The 6,952-nt window shown below is 37.7% G+C and overlaps 1 long non-coding RNA gene across 1 annotated transcript; it reads left to right on the top strand.

Annotated features, from left to right (window-relative positions):
- The first annotated feature begins 3,011 nt into the window (after positions 1 to 3,011).
- On the top strand, positions 3,012 to 6,269 carry LOC143679056 (uncharacterized). The gene is made up of 3 exons (XR_013173532.1): positions 3,012 to 3,098; positions 5,039 to 5,114; positions 5,803 to 6,269. It is a non-coding gene; the product is annotated as an uncharacterized LOC143679056 (long non-coding RNA).
- The last annotated feature ends 683 nt before the right edge of the window (positions 6,270 to 6,952 follow it).

Raw genomic sequence — 6,952 nt, 5'->3', positions numbered from 1 at the left:
TATAATTGACCATGGAATTTAAGCTTTGTTAGAATTCACATAATAGATGGAGTGAGCCATAATGATAGGAGGTGATGGTCAGGCAGTTAATTCAAAAGTAGAAAGTAAGGAGGGTTTGTACTTATTGGTAATTACAAAGTCCAACTCATGGCTGAGGTAGTATAGAGGACAAGATTTTTAGAAGAGAAGTCAAGAAACTAAGAAGCCAATCTGTTAGAAATATTATCTCCTGGTGTATTCAAATTGTCAAAAATTAAGAAATAAGGAGACCAATAAGGTAAATAGGTAGCACTAGTAGATAGAAGAATAAATATAAATAGAATAGACATAAATCCCTATTACTCAGTCTTTATGTGATGTGTGCATATGTGTGTATGTTAAATTCCCATGTAAATTCATTTCCTCCCCCAGATAGCTAAATATCTTAGTTTAAGTAGCTAAATGCTACTTAAACTAAAAACTGTTTAAGAAAATTCCATTATCACTGATGGAAATTTTTTCCTCATCTATATTTCATGCATGCCTGTTTTCTTAGGCACAGTACATGCAGCCCAGGACTATTATATGAACATGAGTTTATTCTTTGGGTTAGTGTGTAGTGATGTTCCTGGGAGTCTATTGAGGTGCCTAAAAATGTTTATTTTTCCTATTATTGCAGATAGCTTTTTAAAAAATTCCTTGTGTCTTTTATTTATATTTCCTATCACCCTTCTTGCTGTTTGGCTGTCATCTGTCACTTAATTTTGCTGTTAGTGTGCTTTCAGACTGTTGCATTCCAATTTGTAGTTTATGAGATGTCACAAGTAGGATGAACAGAGAGATAAGCTAATTATAATTGTGTTCTAAAAATAAGAAATGTGACTCTGAATGAGGTAGTCTGCTTTCAAATACAGTTTCTAGACTCTAAAGTCCATAAACAGATGAGTTTATCTCATATGGCTATTTTTCATCTTCACGTGTGTTATGGATATCTGCAAATTTATGATTGGATATCTATTCATATATCACATGTATGAAAACTAATGCATCACCATGGAAATTAAAGTACTGTACATCAAAGTTTATGGACATTATGCAAAAATAATGTAAGTATACATAAGGATCCTGTCTGGGAACAGATGGCTCACTCAAATTCAGTAATTTTAAGAGAGTTTAATAGAGAACAATTTATAAAGTTGTAGACAGAGTTTTGGAAAAGCAACAAGGGATGGTGATACTTCCATCACAAAATTATTATATGGAGTATTTTAGACTTTCTTATATAGCATATTCAAGTTAATCTTAAAATAAAAAAAAATTTTATATTCTGCTCTGGACAATATGTTTCTACTTTTCTTAGCTTACTGGCCAGATGTTGTTTTCTAAAATGCAAGTAATTAATGCAAGAATTTTATAAACTTCATGAGGACATTCTAGAGTGGTAAATGATATTTGAAAAAAAAAGAGAATGGTATTAATGCCAAATATCTAGAAAATAAATAACAATGAGAACACTCCAACCATCAGATCCAAAAGAGTTTCAAAGGTTTTACTTTTATAAGGAGAAGCAAATAAGGCCAGAAGAACCCTGAGTGGGGAAGTGGGATGAAGGGGATGAAAAAGTGGAGGTGGGTAGAGTAGATCAGGGAAAGTTTTACTCAGATGGCAGCCTGCCCCCAGGAGGGACCTTGAAGGAGGTAATGTATTGAGGCTCAGGCTGCTGGGAGTTCAAAGTTTAGGGAACTGAGACATTTAACCAAACTTTGGTTAACAAAAATTCTACCGTGACTGATCATGGGGACAAAATAGGTGAGCTCATCTTTGATGAGACAAAGAATGAATGGGAATTTGGAGGGTCTGTGTCTAGCTTTGTTATAGGTGAGAAAATTTTATCCTAGTCATATAAGGAAAAGGTGGTTCTTTGCCATAATCCATTTTCTGGAGCATGATTTTTGGGGAGATTTCTTAATCATTGCAGTTTTCCAGGAGCACAGGGCTCAGCAGAAAGTCAACAGTGCCGAAGTCAAAGGCAAAGTATAAATAGAGTTTGAGATAATGAAATTTGAAAATTTCTGGTATTCTTAACTAGCATACAACCATACATTATTAATAAGACATTGCTAGAATATTTTTTTGCCACCTGGGACCATATATTTTTGCAATTAAAAAATGCTTTAACATATACAAAGAAAAGCTAGAAATGGCTTACATGCATGTGTACTTGTGACCATTTAAAAAAATCTATCGTGAATATTATTAAATACAATATAAACTGTTTTGCTAAGCCAGTAAACTTAAAGCGTGCTGTTTTTAAATATATCCTTAACATGTCTGACAAATTAAAATGACCTATAATTCCATTTCTATTGATTATTATTATTACAGCTTTTGTTTTCAATTACTGTGCTAGTTGCCAGATACTGGGCTAAGTATGTATCCTTTCTTTAAGGCAAGAATTATTGTTATATCCACTCTGTATATGTGTAATAATACAAAATGAGCAGAGGAAGATCCTTTACTTACCCAAATTCAACAGCTGGAAAGTATAATACTGAGATTTAGATTAGGTGGTCTAATTTTAAAGCCCTTGCTTTCAACTATAAACTATGTTGCCTCTCATAGATAATATGTATATGCTGGTTTGAAAGGATGTATGGACCCTAGAAAAGCCATATTTTAATCAAAATCCCATTTTATAATGGCAGAATAATCCCTATTCAATACTGTATGTTTGAATCTATAATTAGATAATTTAACTGGAGATGTATCCCAATCAAGAGTGGTTGTTAAACTGGATTAGGAGAGGTGTGTCACCACCCATTTGGGTGGGTCTTGATTAGTTTCTGAAGTCCTATAAAAGAGGAAACATTTTGGAGAATGAGAGATTCAGAGAAAGCAGAAAATGACTTAGCCACGAGATGCAGAGTCCATGAGCCAGCGACCTTTGGGGATGAAGAAGGAAATGCTTTCCGGGGAACTTCATGAAACAGGAAAACTAGCAGATGACACTGTGCTCATCATATGTCCTTCCAGCAGAGGGAGAAACCATAACTGTGCTCACCATGTGCCTTCTTGGATGAGAGAGAAACCCTGAATTTCATCGGCCTTCTTGAACCAAGGTATCGTTCCCCAGATGCCTTTTATTAGACATTTCTATAGACTTGCTTTAATTGGGACATTTTCTTGGCCTTAGAACTGTAAACTAGAAAATCATTAAATTCCTCTTTTTAAAAGCCATTCTGTTTCTGGTATATTGCATTCTGGCAGCTAGCAAACTAGAACAATGTGCCTTATGGTAAAAGATCTTATGGAGGTTAGAGATTTTTGATAAGCACTCACGAAAATATATTTTGATAACTCCATGGATAGCAGGAGTAAATCTAATGACCTGGCCTAGTCCACAGTTCCAATTCTTCAATCAATAAATACCACTGGGGCAACAAACAAGGAAAGGGGAAGTCTGAAAGGCTCAAGGAACTGCTATTTTCCTCAATTTAGTAATGATGAATTTATACTTTCTGAATGGAATCTAAACCATTTAATTTGTGCAAGTAACTTACTCTTAATGGTGCAAAGTTTATTTTTGAAAACCTAGATTAGGAAATGGAGTGAGGGATGGAAATTCCAAGATTAAGATTGTTGTGCTTACCTCAAAGTCTCTGCCTTATGAGGTATACAGTTGAATTTTCTTTAGAATGGAATAGAGATAGCAGAAGTAAAATTCTTTATTGCCAACAATCAAACACTGGTTGACAATGATAAACTACTGGAGAAAGTGTCTTGTGGCTCTTTCCTCTGGCAACATGATCAACTTTTGGATAAACGCTATTGAAGACAGAAGTCTTTTTCTAGGGCTTCTCTAGAAATGAAACTCTGTTTCTGATTTTGCTTCTCTGCCATTTTAGCTCCATTCCATATACTATCTTAGAGACTGAAGAGATTCAGTAGGATTTTCCCCTAAATACTGACAAAAGAAATAACACTTAGGAGACTTCACATTCCTATAGATTCTTCTTTTCAGATCAGTGCGGATTGGTAAATTTGGGGATATGGGAAAGATCTCTGCTCTTTCAGTAAATCATCTGGCTGTTATTCATAATTTTAAAAGTTGATAAGAAATTAGTAAGCAGCCACTCAGAGTCCCAACTGAATTCTCAATCAAATCTGAGCAGCTATAATCATTTTCTAGATTTATTAATCTGACTCTTGGCTCTCATGGATTTTATTACAAATTACCTAGAGAAACCTACATACATTTGTTCTTGGCTAGAACATTCTTGACTGTGCTAACTGTGTGTTGTAAAGAATGGTAGGCTGGATTTCTAGGGGTTAGGGTAGGCTGGATTTCTAGGGGTTAGGGTATTACTATGTCCTTACTGTATGTGGGGGCACCCCTTCTCTTTGGTTTCAGGGAACCTATTGGGAAACTGAATTGGGGGCATATGATACCACACTCACAGGAAAAGTAGTACATATATATATATCCATAGTACACTTGTTTCTTAATGCTGAGTTCCACAGAAATTTAGGCACTCCAGCAGGATCATTATTATTATCTCCTTTTAACAAATCAGGAAATCAAGATTTATTAGGGTGAAGATGGCCCATCACTGGTGGAAGTTTATCTAGGCAGTGGCAGAGTTGATGCAGGAATGCAAATCTATCTGTGCCTCTTTCTGGTTCACTGTCCCAAGGTGCCCCAGACAGAGGCATTTGTGATGATTCTTTTGCCATGGCAGCAGATTTCTTTGAACTTCCTCTAGGCAGGGGACATAGGAAATTTGCAGATCCCACTCAGTCAGGGGAGTGTACATACCCAGATTCAACACCAAAGGGCCAAAATTGGAGCCACAGAATCTATCACACAGTCTTTTTCAGCCTTTTCCCCTTATCTCCTCTTCTGCATCCTGTTTTTGGATTTCTTGGTCTGATTTGAAATGCCTCCCTTTCCCCACTCAATTCATGTGTGCTCACTCAAAGGAGTTCTCAGTTTCTACATGGTACCCATCATTCATCATTTTCTAACTTTCCTTTTCTTTCATTGCCATCCATTGTGGAGACCTCTGAAGTCAGCTAAGCCACCAATGCTGTCAGTGATCCCAGTGAGGTCTGTGCAGAGGATACCGATGCTGGAGGTGGGTGATGACAGCAGCATGGGAGGGGGTTCTCCTAAGGCTGCTGAGGCCTCTAGTGCTGTCTGATTTGCTGGAGAAGCTACCTGTTCAAGGCCCTTAAGTCAAAGTTAAGGTCCTCAAACTATGTGGAGAATGAAATACACTGGAAAGATTAAGGATGATCCATTTTACAACAAGGCATGCAGACTCATTACAGAACTAAACCCATTTCAAATGAAATATGATGAACCATATTGTTCATATTTCTAATTTTATTATCTATAAGGATAGTGGCCTTTTACTATATATTGGTACAATGATGTGTCAATATATCTCAAAAGCCTATTTGAAAAAAAAGGCCTATTTGATATGACTGAGTACCAGCAAATGCTTGGGAACTGAAATGGAAATCTCTTTATTTTTTTGTAATTATCAAAGTGACACTGGTATGAATGATCTCATGAGCTCACTTATACAGCAATTGCTACCATTTCTTTAAATGGTACTTTATATAACATTGAAGCTCAATTCTACCAGGCTTGTTGAGAAATTTTATCTCAGTGTTTTTATAGGGCTCTATATATATCACGCCTGACTGCCAACTAAGAAGGCCCTAAGGCTACTGTAGGAACTTACGTGGTAGTCAAATAAAATATCTCTTGTCTTTGGCTCTTTAAAGCTATTGCTGCTATTCTCCTTCTTGCTTCAGTGGGTTCCAGCTCGCACAGAGGAGAGCCAGAAAGAAGGTGGTCTTCATTTCACTGAAATCAAGGAAAGATCTACATACCTTCTTGAAATGTGGTGAAGAGAATGCAGAGTAAAAGCACAGATGCCCTTAATTCTTTCTTAGTGATGCAAACAAAATACAAAATATCATTATAAGTACTTCTGCTATTGAAATAATGTGTGTAACTGAATGTGGAATGAGATCTTTTCCTGTGGACTTCGGTTGAATTTCAATTGGCATTCCAGTTGAACGGAGGAGCTAGATGTACCCTTGCAGGCTTTGCTAAGTTGGACCACATGGTTCCAGGGCACATTATCTCCAGGAGTCAATAGGACTCGAGGACTTGAAATTCACTTTCTGAAGGGAATTTGTAAAAGTTCGAGGTAAAGTGTCATTCAACACTCAACACATCACCTCTGACTGCCAACTAGGAGAGCCAATTGGATAAACAGGGCTTGCAAAAAGGGAAGACTGCCCTTGTATTCCCTCATTGGATGCCTGGGGGCTGCAGAACTTTCTAGGCCCTTCCTGTTCCACTAGACAAATAAGTACTTGGGAGAGCCTGACCTGTCTCCTTGGAGATTAGGGGCCTGGGGACAGTCATCTTCCCCTTTACTGGAAAGATTGAAAGTAGCCTATGGTGGTGGGAGAAGTGGGGGAAACTAGCGACAGCCTGTATACCCACTGTTTGTTCAGATGAGGGTGTGAGTTTCCTGGGGGTCAGATGGTCTAGCGTAAGACTTGAAATTAAGATTCAGTATTATGTGCTGCCTTGACATCTGGTAGATTAGGGGGCTTCACATGGGCTGAACCACAAGTTCTGCTCATTATTGCACACCCATAGATGTGATCTTCTAGCCAAACAGCCCTCATTATCATAGGGACCATGCCCAGTGCATGCTTATCCCTGAGCAGCAGGCCTCAGTTCCCTGCCAACTCATGGGATGATTCAAATAAGCCAATCGCACCCTCCCATGGGAATTGGGTTCATAACCTCCTCTTACTACAAAGCTTTTCTCCCACAGTTTCTGCTTGTTCACTCTGCTGCCAAGTGTAACCCCTGTGTTTCCCTGCATGATGTGTGGTGTCTTTCACCCCCAGGCAGTGATTATATGTGACTAATAAACTGCTG

Source organism: Tamandua tetradactyla, chromosome 4, assembly GCF_023851605.1.
Source record: "Tamandua tetradactyla isolate mTamTet1 chromosome 4, mTamTet1.pri, whole genome shotgun sequence".
NCBI classification, from domain to species: domain Eukaryota; kingdom Metazoa; phylum Chordata; class Mammalia; order Pilosa; family Myrmecophagidae; genus Tamandua; species Tamandua tetradactyla.
Note: the sequence above shows the minus strand (reverse complement) of the source record. Positions and strands in the feature narration are given on the sequence as shown.